The sequence below is a fragment of the Pistacia vera genome, unplaced genomic scaffold, assembly GCF_008641045.1.
Source record: "Pistacia vera cultivar Batoury unplaced genomic scaffold, PisVer_v2 Contig506, whole genome shotgun sequence".
In the NCBI taxonomy this organism is placed as follows: domain Eukaryota; kingdom Viridiplantae; phylum Streptophyta; class Magnoliopsida; order Sapindales; family Anacardiaceae; genus Pistacia; species Pistacia vera.
Genome location: NW_022196342.1, coordinates 540,665 through 568,530, shown reverse-complemented (window position 1 = coordinate 568,530; position 27,866 = coordinate 540,665). Strand labels below are relative to the sequence as shown.

General features: G+C 36.4%; 2 pseudogenes; both read left to right on the top strand.

Annotated features, from left to right (window-relative positions):
* The first annotated feature begins 1,137 nt into the window (after window positions 1–1,137).
* Window positions 1,138–4,376, top strand: LOC116105850 (annotated as a pseudogene).
* Window positions 4,377–8,225: 3,849 nt separating this feature from the next.
* LOC116105849 overlaps window positions 8,226–27,866 on the top strand; it is a 32,239-nt pseudogene continuing 12,598 nt past the window's right edge.

Sequence of the window (27,866 nt, the reverse complement as noted above, 5' to 3'; positions counted from 1 at the left end):
ATATAGAGGTTGATGAATGATCACATTCTTCCGACAAGTGTTAAGTTGACTAAGTTCTCTACTATTCAAGGAAAATATTAGGCTTCGTATTTTGGGAATACTACTTTTAGTTTCCCAAAAAAGTTAAACAGTAAAATACCCAAAAACTCACAATATTATTCAACTTTATTCAACATTTTTTAAACCCCTAAATTTGTTAATTTAATTAAATACTCCTAAATATTTTTAATGTTTTTGTTACGGCGACTCCGGCCACCCTCCGATAGTGGTGGCGGCTGTCCGTATTTGAGGGTGGATTGAGGTTTTTTGTTAACTTTTATGTTTATTATAAAGGGTGTTTTGTAAAAAAATAAACAAAGAGGTATTTTATAATTTGTAAATCCTATATCATAATACCCGTTCAATTCAATTTTTTTTTATTTTTCAAATTTTTTTCAAAAACATAAAATTATCAACTAAACGGAAGCAATGATTTTACTAATTTCCACGTCAACCAAAGTCAACATCTATCCTATTGGTTTCAAAACTCTTTTTAATGTCAATGTACATATCATTATCCAAAGCCTAAGCCATTAATGAATCTGCCGAAATATTACTTTTTTACGTTTCCCACGGTTTCTTGGAGACAACATGCAGAAAAAGCGATTATAAAAATGTCATGTATATATGAGTTCATACACCAGCTCATACCTGTCTGTCAACTCAACTGACTCAACATATTTGATATCTAAGTGATGCATGAACCTACCCAAAATGATTTTCTTTTTCTCATTTTTCGTGAGTTTTGTCGTTACATTTTCTCAGTTAACGAGTCCGCGCACAGAGGGACTGAAATGAAGCCCCCATAAGCGATCACTATTCAAGTAATTGATAAACTCAAGCTTCTTCTCTCGCTGTCTATCGTTTGGCTTTTGATTATTCATATTCAACCTTGGTGTTTGACCGTTAACGTTACATTTTCTCAGTTAATGAGTCCGCGCACAGAGGGACTGAAATGAGCCCCATAAGCGATCACTATTCAAGTAAATTGATAAACTCAGTAAGCTTCTCTCGCGTGCTATCGTTTGGCTTTGATTCATTTCATATTCAACCTTGGTGTTTGACCGTTAATGTTTTAATTTCTGCAAACAGGATCAGATGGAAGAGAGCCTTCTTGGATCGGAAACAAAAAGATAAACGATTTGAAAGGAAGAGTATGGGTGGAATGGAAAAAGATATGGAAGCTGGCTTTTCCTGCAATGTTATCAAGGATTGGTCAATATGGAATGTTGTAGGACACAGGTATTATGGACATATGGGGAACTTGAGCTCGCAGCTTATGAACTCATACAAATCATTGCTGTTCGATTTGTTTATGGGATCTGGTAAAGTTTTCTCGCTCTTTATCATATCCGTTTCTTAAAGCTTACCTACCATTTTTTAACGTAATTCTTCGTTGTAATTTTGAACACTTTGGATTGAATACTCTTTTAGTGAGATGAACACTAGCACTTTATCTTATCAGTTTCTCTGCTTTTCCAGGTCAGTTTTCTGTTTCTGGGCCAGTTCGGTTTTACTTGAGATTACCTTACTTATTTCTCAGATAACCCCAGTAAAATTCCATCTGAGCTGAGCTCATCCTCATGCCTAAATATCTTTAGGAATCTAGTTCCCACAGTCAAGTGGTTATTGATGCCATAATCATCAACTTATAATTAATGTGCTTATTTTAGTATGCTCTCTCTGCTCTCTCCTCTCTCTTAAATCTTATAAAAGTACAAGCTTTTCTTTGTACATGCATTGACATTCTCAAAAGATGAACAACTCAGTTATGGTAACTAATATTAACATTAATTTCATGTTGTAGGTAGGCATGTCAAGCGCGAATTCGACTATGTCTGGACAAGCATTTGGGGCAAAACAATACCACATGTTGGGAATTTACTTGCAAAGATCCTGGATCTAACTTTACTACTGCTACATTATTGACGCCTGTGTTTATCTTCTACTCTATATTCAAACCAATTGGTCAGGAAGAAGATATAGCAAGTAAAGCAGGAAATCTCTCCCCTGGTCATACCTATATCTAATCTTATGCCTTTATGTTTAACATGCAACAGTTTTTACAATCCCAGCACAAAAATTATAATTGGATGGCTATCCGCCGCCTCATTTGCACTTCATGTTCTTCTTTCATGGATCTTCGTCACCAAATTGAACTTGGGGATTTCTGGCGCAATGGGTGCCATGATATAGCAAGTTGGTTAGTGACAATCGCACTGTTCTTGTACATCTCGGCGGCTGTGCCCTGATACATGGAGAGGATTTACATTAGCTGCTTTCACTGATTTGTCTCCCGCAGTAAGACTCTCAATATCCTCAGGATTGATGATATGGTTAGTATATATATATGCATCAAAATTTAATTCTTCATACAAATAAATCTCAATAAATATATATATCTAAACCCTTATATGATGTTTTTGCATTTATGCTCAATAGCTTAGATTATGGTACAACGCTGTTATAGTCCTACTGGCAGGATATCTGAAAAATGCCACAATTGAGATTTCTGCCTCTCCATATGGTAAGTATTTCCATATATTCAATTACAAATTCTGAATGTTATACAAATTTTTAATTTTCAAGTAATGTTCATGAAATTGCCACATTAGAAAACGCATTGAGTTTGGGATATGACTGATATAGTACTCGTTCCATTGATGTTTACTTGTGTTAAGATATAATTAATATGATGAAATTATACTAAATCAAGTTGACTTAATTTGTAGCGTCAATATCATAGCTTGGGAACTAATGCTATGTATGGGCTTCGTGTAGCTTGTGGGGGAGGCTTCAATTACTAAAATCCCAGTTATCATAGCTTTTAAACTCGTACTTAATTGATGGTTACTTGATAATTACAGTGTTCGTGTTTCAAATGAATTGGGGAGTGGAAATGCTAAGGCGGCAACGTTTTCCATCAAAGTCAACTTAACTACTGCAATTTTGATGGAGTATTTTTTTGGATAATGTGTTTAGTGTTTGGTAATAGAATTGGCTACATATTTACAAGTGAGAACTAGTAGCAGAAACCGTTTCAAGTCTCTTGCCCTACTGGCTTTCTCGGTTTTTTAAACGGTGGGAGGCAATATTAACAGGTATGTTCTATAAAATTTGATTTAGTACAACAATAACTGATTTCCTGACCTTCTTTCCCAGCCTGGAACGACACCAAAAACGTGTGTCGGTAAATGATGTAGTTAGTGACGCTGTGTTGTCTTCTCCGACGTGCTGTGCGTCTCTGAAGATAGGTTTTCAGTAATGGTATTTCCAATTTTTTCTAAGCATTCTGTTTAATTTGTTAATGTAGGGGCTACTATAGGTTCCGGCCGCCAAACTATGGTTGCTATATTAACATTTTTAGCTATTATTTTTTGGCGTGCCTGTAGGAGTTCTTCTTGGTATGTAGCTAATCTGAAAATAAAGGTAAGAAGCTCTCTTATCTTTTTCAAATTGCTCTTACTATTAAGTCCATATGAGAGAATTCTACAATATCTTCACCTTTAAAATGATGGTTTACTTGGATGTTGATAATATGCTAAGAAAGTTGTTGATTCATTGACAGGGTAATGGATTGGATGATTGTGGGTGTTGTGATTCAATCACTTGCTCTGGCTACATAACCCTAACAACTGATTGGAATGAGCGGTAAGATTAACTCACCAAAAAAAAAAAAAAAAAAACTCAATTCTAATAACTTTCTAAATAATGAATAAATGTGTAGGTTTTCTGGCAAATGATTAGACAAAAACAAGAAGAATTATCGACGAATTTGTTAAAAAAAACAATATAATTATATTATATATATTAATATATTATATTATATATATATTATATATATATATATAAATATAAAAGAAATTACTGACGAAATTGTGAAAGAAAACTAAACTGTTTTAACGAGAGAGACAAAATATGATGAAAGTTAGATTGGTGATGAAAAGAATCAAATAGGGAAGCATTAAAAGTGCTTTCAAAAGATAAAAAGGTTCTTAATTTGATTTAATTTTAATTTTTTTTGCTATTTGGTTGCAATTTAAGGGGGGATTAAAATAATAGCAGTAAAAGTTGTTTAAAGTGGCAGAACAATTTATTTTTTGTAATTTTAAAAAGTATTCTAACAGCAAAAAGAAACTCATAATACTTGTTTATTACACTCTTTTCTGTCATTATTATAATATCTTTTTGGTAATCTAAATAACTAACAACACTTAAAAAGATTTTATGATTAATGTTATTTCTTTCTCCAGGTGAACAAAGCATCAGAACGACTCAATAGATTCAAAAGACCTTTGGAGGAATCAAATGGTGATTACAATATTGTTAATGAATAGGGTTTTACTACAATTTTAAACAAGGATGTTTAAAGTAGCCCACCTAACCTGTGTTTCTGTAAGGTAGTTGTGTTTGGTTAAAAGAAAAAAATGTATAAGAGGCTCAGTTTTGATTTATGGTAAAATTAATTTTAGTTAGCTTGTTTTGAAGGACAAAGCTTAAAAGAGGCTGTTTACGTCTTAGTTTATCTAGATTATTATTACATTAATCATATATATATATTTTAAGAGCTTAACACTCAATTTATTTACATTGATGACTTTGGCATCCTGTATTTTGTACATCAGTCATCAGCTCTATTAATGATTGGACTTGACATGTCATGTAAATAAATTAAGTCAATGTTCCTCCACGTTTCTGGTCTCATGCAACTTGCAGAGCTTCAAATACATATCCAGTCTGTGAGAGGAAATTGCTGCCAAGTGGAAACGAAGAAATAGGTGAGGCCCCGAGATTTTTGTTTCCTCAATTAACCTTCCTTCACTCTGTTTTTTTTTTTTTTTTTTTTTTTTTTTTTTAATAGTCGGAGGTGTTCGGGTTAATTTGCATGTATCTCGACTAGTCTCTTAGGTCCTTGAAACTACTAACTGGATATAAACTCTAACAATCATCCCTATTAACAATCACGAGGACTCAAACTCGGATGACCATGTAAATTAGATCTTCATTTGCTCTTTTACCACCATTAAATAGTGATTAACCTTCCTCCACTTCCTTATTCATGAGAACTCAAACATTTCTACTTTTGTTTTGATTGAAAAGGTATAATTTTATTTATACTCACTCAAACAGGCAAATGACATTAAGATTAATTTGATTCATAATATACACCTAAAATTGAGGTGATTATTTGTATTCGGTGTTTCTCGCACTTGTCAGTCTATTATAGTCACCAAGTGATATTAAGATTTTGAGTAATGTTACACTTACATTACTCTTTTACACAATTTTCATTATATCATGATGTGGCATATGTTACAATCACACAAATTTTTAATATTATAATAGAATTTGTATGGTTGTAGCATATGCCACATCATGATATTTATAAAATGGTGTAAAAAAATGGTGTAAGTGTAGCATTACTCTAAGATTTTATTGTGTCAAGATTCCAAATTTATAAGAAAGATAAGGGTCCATTGTGTAAATGAATTTTTACCCTTTAAAAAATTACTTCCTTTTTGTCTTTAAACTTTTTCCCGCTTTAAACACGAGCCTTTTCTTGCAAAGAATCAATTGATTTAATTACCGATGTAAATCCTATGTTTTGATCATCTAGAGAACTTCTTATGAAATACTTTTCATTAGAAAATAACATAGAATTAATCTCTAAGTTTCTCCCCCTTCAGCACAATGACGGCTATATGAAAGCCTTTCTCCAAACTACTTTCTAGAATTCTAAGATAGAGTAAACGACATGTTCCCACCCAAGGTTTCGCAAATCTGTGGTTTCCACCCCTAGTTTTATAAATTCCAATTTCTCACCCTTAAATGGATATAAATCGTTTAATATGACAGTCGAAGGGTCAAATAGTCATTTGTACAACATCAAATCCAAAATGAAAATAAAAATTTCAAATAAACCTCCACGTCTCAAATTTCTCTACAAGTACCCTCCCCATCTTAAATTTCTTTCACTTTCTCTCTTCTGAACCTTCATTTCTTTCCTGTAAACTCCTTCCTTTCTTTCTTTCTTCTCTCCTTCTCATCAAATCACTGTTACTCTTGACATCAATGTCAATTTGCAATCACAAAAGCTAGAATAGGAACAAAACACTATCAACATTGGCCCAAATATCAATATCCATCAAAACAGTGATGAATCCCTAGCACATACCCATAATTTCATCTCAATGAAACCATCAAACACATTAAAATGAGGTAATATAATGTTTCAAAGGAAGAATCATTGTTGGAGAAACCACGAATATTAACCATCCATATCAAAGCCCAAACAACACAAAATTCATATTTCTGAGAACCCACCTTAACAATCCAATCAACAATCTCTTTTCTAGTCACCAAGTCCAAATTAGGCCGCCGCGATTTGGCCAAAATTCAATCGTGACGAGGCCCTCATGCGGCAACCCAAACCCACGCGAGGGCCAAGCAACCATGGAGAGAAGGAGAGAAGAAAGAAAGGAAAGACTGGAGAAAAAAAAAGAAAGGAAGAAGAGAAGAAAGAAAGGAAAGAGAAGAGAAGAAAAAATAAAGGAAGAAGAGAAGATTGGTGGTTAAAAAGGCAATTTATTAATTTATTTTAAGGGCAGTTTGGTAATATCATTTTCTATATTTCATTAGAGTTCAAAAATTAGTAACGGTGTTGATATAAGGGTGGGAATATGAAATTTAGGAAACCAAGGGTGGGGACTTACCATTTTGCTTTACCTTGGGTGGGAACATGTTCTTTGCTCTTCTAAGATATGCAAAACCTAGGTTAAAAGTATGTATTTATTAGCATGCATTACATGTAACCCTAAGTCTCTAACATGTTTAATGACGATTCTAACATTTTCTTAATGAATAAGAATAAGAAATAAACCCTAAAACGTCTATTGTTTTTTGTCTTCTCTACGATGAGTTCAATTCTCTCCAGCAAATGAATAGAAAACTAAGATTCACTACGGCAAATATATTTTCACTATAGTGAAAAAGCTTCAGGAATTTGATAATTTATAGTAAAATTATTCAATAGAATGAATTTCTCTATACTTAAACAGCTTGACAACAATTGGCTTTAATCAATCAATTTTAGAAATTCTTCTAGAGCATATGCTTTATTTACATTATTTATAACTCTACATATACTTTTATTTAGGCCAAAATTCGATTGCCCACCCTAGGTTTTGTGAAATTACATTCCCACCCCTTGAATTGTAAACTACAATTTAATACCCAAAACTTGACATCGTTAAAGATTTGACCGTTAAATATAAACGAAAGAAGGGCATAATAGACATTTTAGTGCTTTGAAACCTTAACATGTTAAAGTTGTCAGGCCTAGGGGAATGTTGTGAATTATCTATATCGTACATTTTTAAATACTGATGGTTACTTAATAATTAATGTTCGTGTTTCAAATGAATTAGTGAGTGGAAATGCTAAGGTTGAGACATGTTCCATCAAAGACGTTGTTTACATCTTAATTTTTATGGATGACACTGTGTTGACGAGAACTTAGACCAAACGACATGTTTCCACTCAAGGTTTAGCAAAATGACAAATTCTCAACCCTGTTTCGTATATATATTTCATATTCTTACCTTTAAATTAACAAAAAAAATTGTTTAATATAACGATTAAATGGTAAAATGATTGTTCCAAATCCCAGATCACATTCATCCTCTATGAATGACCACCATTGCCAATGTGGTCGCCATCAATTGTTCATGGATCCCTGTCAGATTTCTCACCCAAATCGACAGGATTCATCACCCTCGACCAAACAATCAAACTTCATTACACAACCAAACAATCAATCAATGAAATCAAAAGAAAAAAAAAAACCCAGAAAAATCGCAAACGAAATCACCCAAATTGACAATATTCATCACTCTCAACTAAACAATTAAACTTCCTCACACAACCAAACAATCAATCAACGAAATCAAAAGAAAGAACCTAGAAAAATCACAAATAGCAGTCGTGCACAGGTGGATGGTGGGGCACCGATGGTGAGTGATGATGGCTGGATTTGGGTGTATGGAGGTAGGGAGATGAGGGGCTAGGTAGTTGTAGCAATGTGTGCGTGGTGAGGTCGTGCGACAATCATGATCGATTGCTCAAGGACGACTAAAGTTTGGCTTTTACGACGAACAACGTTCGACGAGCTACTAGACATCGAGGTGATGGGGGCCAGTGATGCTGAGGGTGGTGAGAGGTGGGATTTTGGGCGTCGAAATTGGTTGGAATTCGGCTTGAAAATAATGAATAATCCTAAACATAGCGACGACTAGTGATTAGTGGGAGCAATTAGGTGGAAATCATGGGGGTTTTGGTGTATGGAGGATGGGATGCTAGTGGTAGTGTCGGAGGAGGCCAATGGTGCCAGAATGGGAGGGCATGAAGACAGAAGGATGAGGGGGAGATCAAGAAGAAAAAGATGGGACAACTTTTACAACAAATACAATTCCAGTTCACAAACTTCATTTTGCACAACTCACATAACACCGATTACTACTACATTGCACCAGCTCAACTACAACTTTCACACCTATTACAATTCTAGTTCACCAATGAAGTTGAGAAGTTGTAGTTGTTTTGAGCAATGAAGTTGGTGAATTGAAATTGTAGTTAGTGTGAAAGTTGTAGCTGAGCTGGTGTAATGTAGCAGTAAGGTGTTATGTGACTTATGCAAAATGAAGTTTGTGAACCGGAATTGTAGTTACTGTAACAGTTGTCCTGTAAAAGTTGTAGTTGAGTTGGTGTAATACAACAATAAGGTTTTATGTGAGCTATGCAAAATGAAGATTGACAAACTGGAATTGTTGTTGTTATGAATGATTGCAGTTGAGTTGATGTAATGCAGTTGTAAGAGTTAATGTGAGCTGAGAAGTTGTAGTTGTTTTGTGTGAGGAAGTTTGGACTGTAAAAAACTATAAGTTAAAGACAATAAAGTCAAGTTGTAGGTTGTAAGAAGAGGTAGAAACAGAAAGTGTTTATTTTAAGGGGAAATGCTGAGATGAGAACAACAAGTTGACAAGGTGTATGTGAATAATGGAGTAGAAATTTAGGATGAAGAAGTGTTTAGTTTAAGGGGAAATATTAAGCAAAGGACAATATCTGAATTCTGGACTTTATATGCAAAGTTGGAGAGTCATCTGAGTATAGTTGTAAGTACAGGTATAAGCCGAGTCGAGCTCAAGCTTAAGTGGCTTGGCTCAACAGACAAGCCGAGTTCGAATAGCCAATGCTTGGCTCGCCAGGCTCGTGAGCTTTAGGGAGCTTGAGGGTATATTTGAACTAATAGGAGGCGATGTAATTTATAGTTTTTAAAATTGACGAACACACCCTAAAAAACTCTAAAACCCAAACCCACTAGTCTTTTGCGCAAAGCCGTCGCCCCAACACTATTCTCCTTCACGTCGCAAAGCCTCACAACTGTGTGACTAGCCACACCTAGCCACTCCACCATCTACCGCCACCTTTATCTAGCTCCCATCATCCCTCAAGTCAAATTACAATTATAGAATTTGAGGTGGGCCTAACTCCTCATCCTATAAGACCTTATTGAATGTGAGGATTACCCCCTCTTATAAATCAGTAGGCTTGAGCGTGCCTAGTCGGTATGGGACTCCAACACTCCTCCTCACGGTCAAGCCCATATGTTGGGTCATACATGTTATTGGAGGTAGTTGTCGGCTCTAACTCCTCACCCGCTGGTCAAGCACTCAGCTCAACTAAACCTGGGCTCTGATACCATGATAGAATTTCAGGTGGGCTTGACTCCTCACCCAATAAGGCCTTATTGAATGGGAGGATTACCCCCTTTTATAAATCAGTAGGCTTGAGCGTGCCTAATCGGTGTGGGACTCGACTGCCACCAACAAAAGATTCACCGACCTCCCCTCTTTAAAAGCTCCAACAACCTATTCCTCCAATTTACAACCTTGTTTTGACTCTGTTATGGCGTCACTCGGAGAATATTCAACTTGACCAAGTCAAAGTTGTTCACTACTATGCTGCTATGGCTCTCCTTTGTTGTTTGCAGTTTGCCGTCTCCTTCATTGTTTGCCCTCTTATTCGCCATTTGCCGTTCACTTTGCTGGTCACCCTTCTGCTTGGTCTCGTCTCATATACTATGAAAACAAACTCTACAATCTGTTTGAGTGATTGCTTGAGATATTCTGTTTGAGACTTTGAGTGATCTTTTTATGGTCATAATAATTAATAAATACAAACTTTTTGACTTGTCAAGGTCAGATTTTGGGTTGTGATTTCTGGTTTGGAAATGTGTTCATGATTCTCTGGGTTTTCGTTGTTTTCGCCTTGAATAATTTTTATCATTCCATAATTTAGATTCTTGCTTCGGTTTTAGCTCTGTGACTTGTAGGTAAGCTTTTGATTATGAACTGATTAGTGATTATTTCTTTGTTCTTTCAGTTAATTTTGGTTCTAGACTTGTGGTGTTCAATTCTATTCTGGATTGTTTCAATGTAATTTGATTTTTTTTTTTTTTTCAGTTAATTTTGGTTGTAGTGTTCAATTCTATTTTGGATTATTTCAATGTAATTTGATTTTTTTCAATTAATTTTGGTTTTAGTGTTCAATTTTATTCTGGATTGTTTCAATGTAATTTGATTTTTTTTTTTGTTCGATTATGAAGGTCTCGATTAGCGCTTGACAAACAATTGCTTTACTTGAGCATCTGTCAAGCTTGAGCTTGAGTACCCCTTTATGGTGTCAAGCTCGAGTTCGATTTCAATTCCTCAAGTTTGACCAGGCTTGACCTCGAAGTCGAGTTCAATACTGTAGCAATCAAGCCGAGCTCGAGCACCTACATACTCGGCTCGGCTCAATTACACCCCTAGTCGTAAGTTTGTTCTGGGTTGAATTGTAAAATTAGAAACTAATGTAAAAACAGTGCCTTTTGTATCCAACAATTTAAAAAAAAAAAAAAAAAAAACCCAACAGTAGTGCGCATTTTCTAATGAAAAATCCTCAAATTTTCTTTGATTTGTTTTTCTTCTCTGTTCGTTCTATACTCTAAAATTCTTGAGAATACCTTCAAGACCTCTTAAACAAGAACCGAGAAACCTTTGGAAATCATTTAAACTGACATTTGGGGACCTCCCTCTTTACCCTCCAACAATAGAGACAGGTATTATATCAGCTTTTTTGGTTGTTCCATTTTGTGGTCAATCTTGTATTCCAAGAAACCTAATTTAAAGGTTTTGGAAACAAAAAATAAATAAATAAATAAAAAAGGAAAGAAGAGAAAAATGATAGGGAAATAGAGAAATAATTTGTTGTAATTTTTTTTTTCAAAGCTTCATATTAGCTCTTTTTACACTATCTAACATTTTGATATTATAGAGGTTTTACGTCACCCATACTGTTAATAAATAAATTATTATCACGTAATTTTTTAAAATAATAAATATTAGTCATATTCATAATAAAAATTAATAAGAGAAAAAATACTTATAAATATGTTGATTGGTGGTATGGATAGCGTGATATCTGAAAATATTCTAAAGTTCTTTTTTTTCCCCTAAAAGAGCTGTAAAGGAAGAGAGAGAATGGTTATTTGTATGATTGGTCTCTTTTTTATTCGTTTGAAATTTTTGAGGTGAGCGCATGTCCATGAGAGATTTCAACTAGTTCAAAACTGTCAGTCTCTTCATATGTTTATGCTTAATGCAGAAGATCTCAATGAGTTGTACTTCTAATGATTTTTTTTTTTCTGTTTGTCCCATCTTTGTTTTTAAATCTTCCCAGAGAATGAGCAGGCATCTATGACAAGGAGACCATTTTTTATTTCTTAATTTCTAAAGCTTTTGCATTAATTAGCATGAAGCCACATAAATGGTTCCTAGTCAAGTTAAAAAAAAAAAAAAAAAAACTAAAGTACTCTTCTTCTATCACCCTGGATCTCTCCTTTGGGTTCTGATTCTCTGCATATTTATGTTTCTGTATGTGCTTCAAATACATAAAATAATGAAGTCAGTACTTTGCTAAACTTCCAAGGTGATAAAAAAACTGTTTATATAAACGCACATGCACTATATTTCACCCGCTTTAGATGTAAATCATCTGCAGATCTTTGAATGGTCGTTACAATGGTGATATAGTATTATTTTAGTCTTCGATAAAAACTTGTTAAGTGCGTCTGGAAAGACATAAACACACAGCTTCCCATGTTTCATGGCAGATTAATTATGGCATGAATTAAAAATAAGGAAAATATATTCACGATCGCTATTGTTCGGTCTGAATTTATGAAAATATAATTTTTTGAGATCTAAACAAATAAAAAAGAAAACATATACTATAGGACCACTTGGAAAAATTAGTTGATCCTCTAAAACGAAACTAATAAAGTATCCTTCATGTTTTAATTTCTACAAGCCTTCTTGCACCGGAAACAAAAGATATAAGCGATTTGAAAGGAAGAGTTTGAATGGAATAAAAAAAGATAGGGAAGGTGGTTTTTCCTGCAATGTTAGCAAGGGTGACTCAATATGGAATGCTTGTGGTGACACAGGCATTTATCGGACGTATTGGCAAACTTGAACTCGCACCTTATGCACTCATTCAGAACATCATAGTCCGATTCGCTAATGGGATACTGGTAAAGTATTTCTTATAACAAAATTTACTTTGATTTTTTGTATCATTTTTAGTAAGTCAGACCTTAACTTTCATGTCATAGTCAGGCATGTCAAACGCCAATTCGACAATGTGCGGGCAAGCGCTTGGGCAAAACAATACCACATGTTGGGAATTTACTTGCAAAGATCATGGATCATCAACTTCACTACTGTTACAATATTGCTGCCGGTTGAAATAAAGAGAGTTTTGAAGAATCATATGATTGTATATTTCTGTGTGTCAAAACTATACAAAGGAGACCTCTATATATAGTGGAGAGGTCCAAAGTTAATAAGGAAATACACTATATGGAAAGATTCTAACCTAGCATAATTATAGGAAATTATAGCTTAATTACATGAATAATCATATATTCTAGGGATATTATAAGATACTAATATATATACTAACAATATTCTAGGGATATTATAAGATACTAATATATATACTAGCATCCCCCCTCAAACTCTTGGTGGCGAAGTCAACTGGAATTTAGAAACAAGATCACCAAGTCGACCAGGTGGATGGGATTTCATAAAAATATCAGCAAGATTATCTTCAGAAGAAACTGAATGTAACTGGAGGATACCCTGCTGAAGATGATGGCGGATGAACTGACAATCAATCTGAATATATTTAGTACGTTCATGAAACACATCATTATGCGCAATCTGGATGGCATTACGATTATCACAGTGAAGAGGAGAACTTATTGATTGAGGAACACCCATATCTTTCAGAAGCCAACGTAACTACAAAAGTTCAGATGTCGTATCAGCAAGAGCGCGATACTCAGCCTCAGTGCTAGAATGGGCAACAACAGACTATTTCTTACTGCACCATGAAATCAAAGAAGTACCAAGTAAGAAACAATAACCAGTGGTAGAGCGACGATCAGTAGGATCACCAGCCCAATCTGCATCAGAATAGGCATGTAGCTCTAGAGAGGAGTGGGATGAGAAGTGCAGACCATGAAACAGAGTACCCTTGATGTAGCGTAGAATTCAAAGAACCGCAACAAAATGGGTAGATCGAGGTGCACCCATAAATTGATTGACCAGATGAACATCATATGAAATGTTAGGCTTGGTGACAGTAAGATAAATGAGACTGCCAACTAACTGTCGATAAAGAGTTGCATCTGCAAGTGGAGAACTGTCAGTGGCCAAAAGCTTAGTATTATACTCAAGTGGACTAGTGGCTATCTTGCTGTTTGTCAACCCAGCTTTGGAAAGTAAATCAGAGGCATATTTTGCTTGAGTGAGATAATATCCATCATGATTTGAAGTAACTTCAAGGCTAAGGAAGTAGTTAAGATGTCCCAAATCCTTCATCTTAAAATTCTGACTAAGAAAAGTTTGAAGATCTCGAATACCAGCAATATCATCACCAGTAATAATCATGTCATCTACATAGAGAAGAAGAAGGATAGTACCTGCCCCAATAGTACGAAGAAAGAGTGCAGAATCATTTGGGCTAGAAAGAAAGCCTTGTTGAGAAACCACTGACTGAAATTTCTCAAACCAAGCTCGAGGAGCCTGTTTAAGCCCATAAAGTGCGCGACGAAGACGAAAAACTTTATGTGGAGGATGCTTATAGCTAGGTGGAGGCTGCATGTAAACTTCTTCAGTAAGATCACCGTTAAGGAAGGCGTTTTTAACATCCATTTGAAAAAGTTCCCAACGCCGGACAGTAGCAACTACAAGTAAAGATCTGACAGATGTAAGTCTAGCAACATGAGCAAAAATCTCCTCATAGTCAATCCCATACTCTTAGGTGAACCCCTTAGCAACAAGTTGGGCCTTGTAGCATTCAACTAATCCATCTACTCGAGTCTTGATTTTATAACTCCACTTGTATCCCACTACAGCTTTACCATGAGGCAAGTCCACCAGATCCCAAGTATGTGGTTTGACAAGAGCATTCAATTCATCAGACATAGCTTGCTGCCAAAGAGGGTCAATACGAGCCTCACGATAATTGCAAGGTTCTTGGAGGGTGGCAAGGACAGAGAAATAGTGATAATCACGAAGATGAGTAGGAGGAACACTTACCTGACTGGAATGACGAGGTTTAGGGAGTGGAGAAGACTAAGGAATGGGTGGTGTGGTAGGTGGTCCATCAAACGCATCAATGAGATTGGGTGCAGCAGTGGAAGAACTGTCTGAGAAGCTCAGAATCTCTGCAGAAGAGTCAGAAAATAGAGCAATAGAGGGACTAGTGAATATGAGTGAGTGGTTAGAGGAGGAAGAGGAGAACGTGGATATGCTAGTAAATGGTTTGTGTTCCCAAAACTCCACATGACGAGAGACTCGAAAACTTTTGGAGATAGGATCATAACAACAATAACCTTTTTTAGTTAAGCCATGACCAAGAAAACAGCATAACCGAGAATGGGGTTCCAGTTTGGTCCGTTCATGAGGAGGAAGAGTAACAAAACAGGCATAACCAAAGACACAAAGTAATAGTTAGGAACCATACCATAGAGAAGCTCATAAGGAGATTTGTTGTGGACTATAGGTGAGGGTACCTGATTGATTGTGTACACAGCAGTAAGAGTAGCTTCACCCCAAAACTTTTTAGGTAAAGAAGCAGAAAGTAAAAGAGCTCTTACAGTATCAAGGATATGACGATGTTTTCATTCGGCATGACCATTTTGTTGAGAGGTATAGGGACAAGAACGATGTGACACTGTGCCTTGTTGATTTAGGAACTCAATGAGAGTTTTGTCATTGTATTCCATGGCATTATCTGAACGAAAAACTTTAATGGTGCGAGAAAATTGAGTTTGTACCATTTTGTGAAAAGTTTGGTAAACACGAACAAACTCAGATCGATGCTGTAACAAGTATAGCCATGTATAACGACAATAGTCATCAACAAAGATAACAAAATAACAAGATCCCCCCTCAGTAGGAGTGGGGGTAGGACCCCAAATATCAGAGTGAATCAAATCAAAAGGTGATGTCGAAAAAGAGTCACTTATATTAAAAGATAAATGAGTTTGTTTGCCAAGTTGACAGGAAACACAATCAAAAGACTTAAAACCTATAGAACCTAGGTGACCTTGGGAGGCCAAAAGACAAACACGAGGTATAGAGGCATGACCTAGCCGAGAATGCCATAATTGGGAAGAGATGGCAGGAGCAACAATGGAGCGAGACAGATGGGATGGAAGCTGCAAAGAAGTGAGCTCGAACAGATGTCCAATCTTACGGCTTGTCCCAATGAGTTGACCCATTTGTGGATCCTACACATCAACACCAGCATTAGAAAAGGTAAGCTGAAGACCTAATTCACAAAGTTGACAAACTGAAAGGAGATTTAAGGATAGCTTGGGAACAATATAGGTGTTGTCAACAGATAAGGTAGGGGAGGAAATAGACCCAATTTGACTAACAGATAAATGAGAACCATCAACAGTATATATGATAGGATTGGGTGACAAAGTATATTTTTGTGAAAAAATGGTAGAATCTGAGGTCATGTGATTACAACATGCAGAATAAAAAAACCAATGAGATGCACCTAAGGTGACAAAAAAAGTACTAGAAGACTGGGATAAAACCTGATGAATTAATGCCTCAATGTTAGTAGCAATGAGAGTAGTGGACACTGAAGAAGGCTCAATAGCAGACTCAAAAGCAGACTCAAAAGTAGAAGGAGTAGTTGGAGCCACGGCAGCAGCTTGCAACAAGGGGGCCCGAGATTGATTTTTGTTCTTTAATTTTTGACATTCCGTAACAGAGTGACCTGGATGTTTGCAGTATTTGGAGAAGACAGTCTTTGAGGAATAAAAAGGGAAACGACCCGAGGCTAGAGAAGATCCAAAGGTAGTCTAAGGGATGGTAGCAACAACTGAATCTAGAGTTTGCATCTTCATGGTTGAATGACGATTTTCTTCGGAAATAAGTTTAGCAATTGCAATCTCAAGAGTGGGAAGAGGTGTGCGATGCAAAAGAGAGTCCCGAGTAGATTCAAAATCCTCACGAAGTGTCATCATAAAATGCATAAACTTACAACGATCACGGTAGGTTGCAAACAACGCAATGTCATCAGAACATTTGAGGTGAGGATCTGCAGCAGACAAATGTTCCCAAAGATTATCAACTTGAGAATAGAAATCAGTAATGGACTAGACTGACCTGATTCCTGACGCATCTGATAAAGCTTAGTCTCAAGTTGGAACTGCAACGAAGCATCATGAGTGCAGTTGTATCGTTTAGGAAGAAAATCCCAAGCAGCTTGAGCATTACCAAGCTTGGGAAGCAGGCTACAGATGGATGAAATAGAAGTATTAATAAACCAAGACAATATTTTATAATGAATACTATGCCAATCTTCAAGCCGACATGCAAACTTATCAAGACTCTCACCATCTTGTTGCTTGGGGGCAAGAATTTCACCAGAAACATTACGCCACAATTTTCGTCCTTTAAGAAATACTTCCATATTTTGAGCCCACATATTATAATTTGAGCCATCTAAAATGTTATCAATAGGACGAACAATGGTATCAAGGTTGGGAGAGGAGTGAGACATACCTTTTTTTTTTTTTTTTGGGTCAACGGTCAACAAGTCAACGGGTGGACTTGGGCTGGACTTTGAACCGAATGGGCTGATTTATAGAAGAAAGAAAAATGGGCTGGGAAGGCTTACTTGGATTGGGCTTGAAGTTGGCTGCAACAGGCTTGAAATTTCTGCTGGAGATGTGTGGTGCGTGGTAGGACTGTAAACGAGCTGAGCCGAGCCGAGCTGAGCTTTTGGCTTATCGAGCTCGGCTCGTTTACAACAGTGTCGAGCTCGAGCTCAAGCCTGGCGAGCCTCAGAATTGGGACTCAAACTTGAGCTCAGTCGAGTTCGAGTCGAGCTCAAGCCGGCTCGCAAACCTTATCGAGCTCGAGCTCAATAAGAGGCTCGCAAGCTCGTTATCAAGCTCGAGCTCGATAAGGCTCGATCAAACCACCATTTATCCTGGTTTGATCGAGCTAAGTTCCCCTTTTTTACAGCAATCTTCCTGCGTAAAACATTTCATATTTACATCCAATGTTGAATTAACCATGACAGTTTCGAACATTACAAAATGCCTATTACCTTACAAAATCAAAAAACAGTTCTGAATATATAGAAATAACATTCCTAAGAGTACAAATACAGTCCACCAATCAAAATCACTATCCACCAATAGTCTGCAATAGGCATGTCTTTGACGAAAACCACAATTTCCCCCTGCTTGTAGAAAATGTTCAATTTAGTAAGTATTTTTTAAGGTAACTATGACAAGAAAAAAATATGTATAATCATGAAACAAAAGCAAAAGGAATAAAAGTTTTACCTATGCATGCCTCCTACCATAGCCAAACCATGCATTGAATCCCAAGAACTTACGGGATAGGAAGGTTGATCTCCAACGGTTGCTGCACTTCCTGAAAATGACAAAGGAGGAGTAATTGAAGTTTAGTTAGTATAAATATAAAGTAATAACTAAATTTAATAAAAACAATATTCAATATAAGTATGTAACCTACTTTACATCCTTTCTTCACCCCATTCAATATCTTGCTCCAATCACATCCACATAAGAGCATCTCCACCGTGTTGGGAGCCAACGACGATCGGTACGTGTTAATAACCCTACTGCTAGCGCTGAAAGCAAACTTAGAAGCAACCGTAGTAATAGGAATGGCTAATATGTCACGAGCCATGGTAGACAAGATAGGGAACTTTGTTGAATTAGCCTTCCACCAGGTCAAAGCATCAAACATCGTAGCGTCCCCAACACATTTATGGCATCCCTCTCCCAGGTAACAGTCTAACTCTGATTGGCTCAACCGTCTCAACCACATCCAGAAACTCACAAAAATCATCTCAATCATCCGCCATCTCTGCCGCTGCCCCTAACCCCTCACCAACCTCTTGAACTGCACCCCTTGTAGATGTAGAAGCGCGGGCAGCTGTCAATGCTTTACTGGCATCAACATACTCCCTATATACCTCATGCAAGGCATCTCGAACAACATCCATATTTTCCCGTGATTCAGGCTGAGGATACATCTTAGGGAACGCCCATTCAATTACCCTCATCTTCAGTCTGGGGTCTAAAATAGCAGCCACACCCATCAATAGATTACATTCTCCCCAATATTTGTCAAACTTTTCTTTCATTTTCCAAATCATGGTCTATATAAACTCATCTCCATCTTGACTCTTACTGTCCAACATAATTTTTATTGTACAAACATGTTTTGGAAACAAGTTTGATGTCGGATAATCACTCCCCGATATCAGATTCGATGCATCATTAAACACTTTCAAAATAGAACAAATTTTCTCAACTTCATCCCAATCCTCCTCCTTGAGACAATAATGATAACTCAAATCCCTCTCTTTCAAACAAGGGAAAACATGCCTAAATTTCATTGCCGTTGTCAACATATCATATGTTGAATTCCATCACGTTTGGCAATCAAGAATAAGTTTGCGAAATGGCAATCGGCGCTGCTGAACAATCTCTGCAAACACCTTTAGTCTACTCTCCGATGAATTGATATACATCACGGTATCACAGATGTCCTCAATAATGTGTCTAGTCTGATAAAGACCATCTTGAACAACCAGGTTCAAGATATGTGCACAACACCTCACATGAAACATCTTGCCCCCATATATGAGCTTCCCCGCAGCTTGGAAATTATCTTTCAACACTTTTACTACAACATCATTGCTTGAAGCATTATCCACCGATATCGTGTGGACCTTAGCTTCAATTCCCTAGTCCATCAAACACTTGAAAATTGCATCAGCAATGGCAACACCAGAACGGGGAGGAAGGAAATGAATAAAGTTCAACACCCGTCTATTAAATTTCCAATTATCATCAATCCAATGCCCAATCAAAACCATGTATTCCATCCTCTGGTTGCCTGAATGCCATAGATTTGTGGTTAGACTTATCTTCCTAACACCCTTCAATAGGGTCAGTAACTTCTGCCTCTCACTTTCAAACACTCTCATACAATCATTCTTACAAGTATTACGGGATATCGGAGTCCATTCAGAAATCCCGTATTTCATCATGTTGTTCAACCCCTCTTCCTCCACAATAGAAAATGGATGCTTATGCATCAGCACCCAATGTGCAATAAACTCCCTCATCTTCAGCATACTGAATTGGCCCCGTAGAGCAGGCAGGAGATTAGAGCCACCATGAGAATTGGAAGGGGGGAAATTTATTTGTTGTTGCCTCAAGTGAGTTGTTCTCTTTGCACACCTTTTCAAATGTCTGTTGAATTGTGTTGTGCTTCACTGGCAGTCATTTTCAACTTTGTTTTACAATGAATGCACTCTTTCTTCCTTATACCACTACGGAGAACCACCTCTATAAATTCTGACCACACAACTGATGTCTTCGCTCTCTTCTTCGTCTCTAGTGGACGGTCACTCTCAATATTTTCTGGGCTACTCACACTTTGCTCTGTACCACCTGTGCTTCCATAAATGTTACGCCGATCGACTACTTTTACCTTAACACAATCGTCGATGTCATCCAATGTAGGGGTGCTTGAGGAACTGTCTCCCAATGCCATACCTACAATTGAAAAATGAATTAACCACTATCGTTAGACAATATCATAAAGTTAAAATAATATATAATTGAAATAATATATATTCATTTTTGAAAAAAAAAAATAAAAAATCTATTATATTTTTAATGGGTTAGAATTATACTTTGGAGTCCAAACATTTGTTCATACCCAATTCTCCTTTTCCATGTTGAAATAGGAGTGAGGTAAATTACCTAGTTGACCCTAATTGAATTAAAAACAACTCAAGTAAAACTGGAAAAATAACCTGGACAAGAAATCTTTATTCCTAATGGCAACATCCAACAAAAAATCCTAGTACTTAGAGTCCTAACACATGCTCTATTCTTGTTGTAAAAAGGCAGCTTAAAAAGGGTTGTCATTTGATTCAGAAATGCAAGCCCCAGCCTTCCTTCTAAACCTAGAGATTTTGTTTCAAAATTTTATCCAATCTCTATTATCAGAACCAGGCAAATAACTTTTGAAAAGCATTAAACTAATTTCATATGCTTAAGAAATCATTTTGTTACAAAGTCTAATTAATAACACCACAATCATTCACAAATTATTCAACCTTCTTAAGTTCTTGGAGAAGAAGGAAACAGAATACATGCGCCTTCAGAGGCATAAAATGGGTGCTGATGATTTTGAGTTATTAATAATGATTGGGAAGGGGGCATTTGGGGAGGTATTTTCTTATGAAATGTAACATTTTATGATCTCTTTTTTTAGTCCTTTATTAACAAAAAAATAGATAAATAAAAATTTGTAACTATATGTTAGCTTCTTGCTGGACAACTTTGAAAAAGGAAAAGGTAAAGAAAAGGGCAGAATAGTAGAAGATTGGTGAAAAGAGGAAAGGCAACAACATGATATGGCCATCATTAAACCTCTTTCCTTTAAACACCAACCACCAACTCTTGTAAATGCTGGCTTTAATTAATAAACATCAACATTTAAGCTACCCTCCATGTGGGCTTTTACTATAAATTTAATCTGATGAAAGAATAAAATAGCATACTTAAAATTACCCATAATTCTTTTCGCATCATTCTCTCACATATACACTTATTCTAAATATAACCAATCAAGCGAACCCAATCCAACTCTATATATTTTACATAAGTTGAAGGTGATTTACAAATCCAAAACTATTTATCAATTATTAAAAAAGTAAAGTTATGTCTACCAAACTCCCATAATTAATTACATACTCTCGTGTGTATCATGAACCAAGCATTACCACTATTAAACGCGTGAAGTGAAATGAAACAAATGCACATCAAATCAATGGATGGATGCACATCAAACAAATGCACATCAAGGAAAGAGGTTTAATGATAGCCAAATCATGTTGTTTCCTAATGCTGTATCCTTTCCTAAATAATTCTAAAACAAAATTTCATGTTGTTCTGGTTTTCGCAAAACTGGAAACTGATCCAACTAGGCTGATAAACAGAAACCTAAAGCTTTACCCAGGGGTGCATTTGCATCAAAAATAAATATAAATGAGTTAATAAATTCTTGCACAATTTTTTATCCTCAGCAACAGAGACAACACATCATCATCTTCTCCAAACACACGACAAAGCCAACACAAATACTTAACCAACACAGAATATCACCACTCCAAATTACCTAAACTTTCATTTAATGAGGCTTTCATGTCTCCAAATAACCTCAAAATACAAATATCAGAACAATAAATCATTCCCATTTCGCACATTTTCTCGCCATAACAAAAAACCCTAGAAACAAAAACTCCTCAAAGCCCCACAAATCAAATCCCCTCGATGCAAATAACCTGGACAAGAAATCTTTATTCCTAATGGCAACAATTTTAACGGCACAGAGTAAAGACAATTAGGGATGGCAACGGGGCACAGCAAACAAACCTGGAAGTTTCAGAGTGTTTGGCCTCCTTTTTCGGTTGCCGAGATCAGAGATGGCGACGGAGATTACCAATTTCAAAGTGTCTGGTTCACGATTTGGGATTTGGGGGTCTTTGTTTGCGATTTGGGATTGGGAGCTAAAATTGACGCTCTATTTTGGTGTATCGTGTTATTTCAAATTTGCACTTTGGGGGGGATACTGTCATTTTTTTAAACTTTTTTCACTGGAAAATATCAGTTTAATACCTAATAGTTTAAAAAATCACCAAAGCACCTTGCGTAGGTGTACAGTGCTTACTTGAGCCGGACCAGGCTCGCGAGCGCACGAGTCAAGCTTCACTGTATTCGGACTCGACTCGATTAACAAACCAAGTTCGAGTCGAGTCGAACCGAGCCTTATCGAGTCGAGCTCTAAACAAGCTTTTACCGAGTCAAGCCAAGCCGGCTCATGAGCCAGCTCGGCTCGTTTACAGTCCTAGCGCGTGGTCAGACATGCAGAATATTCAGGAGGCGCATGCGAAAGCGTATCGAGAAAATTGTCAGTGTAGGGAAAGCCAAGGTTGGTGCAGAAGGAAACATCAATGAAACGGCTTGCACGAACAGGATGATCAGAGTAGTGGCTCTGATACCATGTTGAAGTAAAGAGAGTTTTGAGGAATCATATGATTGTATATTTCTATGTGTCAAAACTATACAAAGGAGGCCTCTATATATAGTGGAGAAGGCCAAAGTTAATAAGGAAATACACTATATGGAAAGATTATAACCCAGCATAATTACAGGAAATTATAGCTTAATTACGGGAATAATTATATATTCTAGGGATATTATAAGATACTAATATATATACTAACAATATTCTAGGGATATTATAAGATACTAATATATATACTAACACTGCCTGTGTTTATCTTCGCAACACCGATATTTAAACTACTTGGTCAGGAAGAGGACGTATCAAATAAAGCAGAAGATATTTCCCTTTGATTCATATCGATCATCTATGCATACGTTTTTATGTTTACAATCCAACAATTTTTACAATTGCAGCTCAAAAACATGATTATTGGATGGCTATATATCTGTCATCTCATTCACTTTTCATGTTCGTTTATCATGGCTATTCGTCGCCACACTGAACTTGGAGATTATGGTGCAATGGCTGCCCAAATAATAACAACTTGGTTAGTGATATTTGGAGAGTTTGTTTATATTTTCGGCGGTTGGTGCTCAAATACATGGAGAGGATTCATATTAGCTGCTTTTTCTGATTTGATTCCTGCAGTAAACTCTCATTGTCGTCATCAGGTGTGATGATATGGTAAGTACATATGTGCATATATTAGTTTCATTCATACAAAGTAAATCTTATATTATTTTAATTAGTTTACTTCTAAATGCTAGTATAAATAAATATTTTGGCTTGTTATTGTCTATAGCTTAGAGTTATGGTACAATGCTGTTTTAGTCCTATTAGCAGGATGTTTGAATAATGCCACAATTCAGATTGTTGCCTTCTCCGTATGGTAAGTTATGTCCAAATTTTCCTTTTAAGTAATTTTTTATCAATTCTATCTATTATTATTAGATCATTGATCATCTATCTTCATCATTTATACACCACTGGATATGCATATTCCTAATGCAGAAGTCTCACTGGAACAATGTCTTGTCGGGTAGGGTAATCTCTACACATTTTTTGCACCAGTCACTGTAGACGGCAAAATCTATGGTTGATTCGGAAGGGATGGATCTTGTGAGAAGCGAGCCACTGATAATCGTATAGACTTGCACAAAAGAAAGAACGAACATGAAAGCTTGGTGGACACTGGTGTGGTGTCTGTCATAGGCACTCTGATGCTCAAGTTAGCATAGTTGAAGGCATGTTTAGTGAGAGCTGAGAGCGAGAAAGGGTTTGCCGTACTGTGGATAGGGTAGTACTAACACAAAGTGGTCGGAGCACAACTTTAAAGTTAGTCGGAACTCAGCTTTACGGCGAGGAAAGACGACGATTCTTGAGAGCAAGAATTTAGGAGCTAAAGCTATAGGCGATCTTTTGCATGCATAATGAGAGGCTTGACCTTTGTTTATATAGGAGCTCAAGAGAGCTTGAGTCCTGGTAGGACTTGAGTCCTACTTGGTATGAGAGTCTGAATTAGGAAGGAAGTTTTGTTTCTTGCCTCTATCAGTTCAAGAGTACTAATTCATGTAAGATACTGGATCTTGAATGAACTAGGAAGGTGATAGGATTTTGATTCCTATTTTGGGATGAAAGTGGGCTAAGGGGTTAGAGCCTGATCTAGCTTAATCTTATAGAAAAACCCAACCCTTGGAGTGGCCCAAAGAGTAAGTTGGCCCAGTTTGTAGAGTGGCCCTGCTCGTAAAGAGGCCCAACTCATAAAGTAGCCTAGCTCATAGAGAGGGCTGACTCATGGTGTGGTCTAGCTCGTAGAACGAGTTGGCCCATAGAATGTTCTATCTCACAAATTGGGTCATCTCATAGGATGGTCAATCGACAAGATAAATTTAAGCGTAGGCCCAACCAAAATTGGGCTAAGGCATTGGGCTAAGGCATTGGGCTGTAATATGTTTATTTTGTTATTAGGCGTAACGAGGTCCAGTACGGTTTTTGCCCAAACAATCACTAACAAATAATGTAATTTTAGTTCATTCTCATTTTCTTTTCTGTCTCAATCACACTCCATTCCTTTTGCCATCCAATCCATGAACCAACATGCCCAAAAATTTTTGCTTACATAAAGCCTTCATTGAGAAGAATGGCCCATAAATTTTTTCTTTCTTCTCTGATTTTCCTTCTTTTATAACCTGAATCCATTTTATAGAACATATTCTATAATAGTTATATATTGAAATCATTTTACGTTAGAACTCAAGCCCAAATGAGAGTCCAACCCAAAATACCGGCCTGATAGGTGGGAGAGCCCCTAGGCTTAAGTACCACACTTGGTGGGTGTGAGATCACGATGTGGGATCTTAACATTTCACCCCCTTCAAGAGCCGACATCCACGACGGCTTTTACTCTATCTACACTGACCAGACGGTAGCCCTTTCCCTCTTTGGGCGACTTCACTCACCTATCAGTTATTCTATGTATCACCTTCTCTCAACGAGAGCACACTACACCTTAATAGAGCAGGTATAGGCTGGGGTGGAATTTATGAATATCTAACGGGTAGAGGTTGGGGTGGAATTTATGATTATCCGGTGGGTATAGGCTGGGTGGAAATTGTGGACATTTGGTGGCATTCGTGTGAGTAAGAGTGGGTTTTGTGTTGGGAAATGCCTACTCAGCTTTGATGATGGGCATATCGATTGTCGTGAAAATAATTCGATGATCCATGGAAAATGGGGAAGTTTGTACAAGGATACAAATCAAGAATTCATCGTGTCCGGAAATAATAAAAAGGAAGGTGTGGTTTTGCTAAGGGAATGGTTAGGTGATACGTGATGTGCAAGTGTTCTCTCATGCAAGTTTAAGATTGAAGTTATTTTTATTTATAAATTGTATTATCCACTTACTAGGCTTCCTAGCTCACTGTTTTATGATTTTCCTCTCAGGTTTGCATATAGGGTACGTGAGACACATACTATACGCTTTCGGTTTGCCGCAGACGCATGTTTATCGGCATGATGTGTGCACATGTTAGAACACTCTGATACAGTGTTTTTATGTAAACTGATTTCTAATGTTTACACTTTCATAATTATACTTTAAGTTGTACTACAGTCATTAAAGTCTATGAATGGATTTTTATAAATTGTTTTCAAAAAATAAATAAATAATTCTCCCTCTTCTCGAGATCCTGAGTCCCTCGGAGCACCCAGATCCAACGGGATAGGGAATACCTGGGAGGGAGCGTGAAATATATATTATATATTATATATATATATATATATAATATATATATTATATATATATATATATATATATATATATATAATAACGGGATAGCTTGTGATTAATTTATGAAAAGTAAGGGATACTTTTTGATGAATAATGTAAATTGTAAGTTCTTATATTTTGAATTATTAGTTTACTATCCAAATTTATATTCCGTTTCCGATTCCGACATCGTTACAACCCTACACTACCATCATTCTCTTTCTCGATCATCACTCACCAAAACCTCTCAAAACCCTACACCCACTGACCCCATCAATCACCAAAAATCAAGCGATCAAGGTTTGTGTAGTCGCCCTTCTCAAGTCAAATTTCGATCAATCCCAACCACCAAAATCCAACCTTGCACCACCAAAACACTCATCGACCTCCCTTCTTCAAAATTTCCAACAACCAAGACTGAGTTTACTCTTTGTTTGTCGTCAGAATATAAATTTGGGTAATAAAATTGTAATTTAAAAGTCTGTGGATAGAAAAGTGTCATTAAGTCATTATTTGGATAGGAAAACAATGGCTTAATGGTTTAGCCGTTGGTAACTTGTTTCATAATGGGCCATGTTCGAGTTTAGACTTAAAAAACATTTGACCCGTTTGATCAATTTGACATTTTTAATTAACCATATTTTAGTAATGAAGTATTTTAAAAAGTGTAATAAATAAGAAGTGATATTTTGATTATATATTTCATTTTTTAAAAATTAACCTTATTGCTCTACTATTATTCCTGATTTTTATTATTCTTCAACCTAAAAGAAAAGTCTCATTTTTTTGTATCCCGGTCATTATACTCAAATTCAATATAAGTAATATTGCTTTTCTAATTTGGTTATAAATTTATAAAATTTAACAATAAGATGTGATGTGATGTGTCATACTTTATTAATATTTGTATTTGGTTTCAGTGATCAAACTTTAGCAACAACATGAAACACTATATTCAAATTTGAGAAGGAAACATTACATCACTGAAAAATAAATTACTAACAATGTACGAGATTGTATGTTTCATTACATCATTGAATTTTCAGTGATGTAATGGTTCATTCTCAAATTTCAATATAGTGTTTCATGTTTTTACAAATATTAATAAAGTATGACACATCACATCTTATTGTTAAATTTTATAAATTTATAACCAAATTAGAAAAGCAATATTACCTATATTGAATTTGAGTATGATGACCGGGATTCAAAAAATTTATAGTTAAATTAACAAATGGAGCCTAAGGCTCCATTTGTTTAAGTTTTTAGAATGACATTCTATTCTGAATAAGATTTAATTAAATAAGATAAGATTCTAAGAATGTGATTGGTACATTTTTTGAAATATCTTTTGAAAATTTTTATATTATTTTTTAACCCCCTGCATATGTTAATTTAACTAAACACCCCCCCATCCCCCTCCTCCCCGCGGCCCACCTCGCCCACAGTAAAATTTTATAAATTAATAGAAACACCCCACCCACCCAACTATTGCTGATAGCCGGCCACTATCGCCAGACGGTGGTCGAAAGTCACCTAAATGGTGCACGACTGACTGGATCTGGTTGGTCGTGCCCCGATCTGGTCGAAAACAGCTAGATCTACGGGCAAAGATCTTGCCATTGACGATAACCATATCTTGGCCATCAATGATGGCCAAATGATGGCCAAGATATGGTCGTTGTCAACAGCCAAATCTTTGGCCGTTTCCGGTTAGATCCATGGTGGATCTGGCTGGCAACAGCCAGTCGACACATGACCGACTAGATCCAGCATGTCGTGTGCCATTCCGATGA